Consider the following 422-nt stretch of genomic DNA (forward strand, 5'->3'; position numbering starts at 1 on the left):
AATATTAAACATGAAAATAAAACCCCCCACCTCCTATACATAGCGTTCCCAAGTTAATCATCTATGCTAAGTTCCCTTTTCCTCCATGACAGTTCCTTCAAAAAGAAAGATTACAATTAATTAACAAGGAAGTACCAGCCATTTGAACCTAAAATTAATTCCGAAAAATCCTCTAACAATCCGATCTCTTTTCAGAGCTAAAGACAGATTAAGCCCGCTTTGGTGTCCCAACATAGTTTATCAATACACTTGTCCCAGATGTAATCGGGGTACTTATGTTGGATGCACGAAGAGGCTGCTACAAGTCCGTTTCTGCGCCCACAAAGGAGTCAGTTTCCGAACAGGATGCAAACTATCCAATCCTGAGCTATCCAGCATCCGGAACCACTCTATTACCTGTCGCTCCCGCTTGGACATCGATG

Source organism: Macrobrachium nipponense, chromosome 22, assembly GCF_015104395.2.
Source record: "Macrobrachium nipponense isolate FS-2020 chromosome 22, ASM1510439v2, whole genome shotgun sequence".
Lineage (NCBI taxonomy): Eukaryota > Metazoa > Arthropoda > Malacostraca > Decapoda > Palaemonidae > Macrobrachium > Macrobrachium nipponense.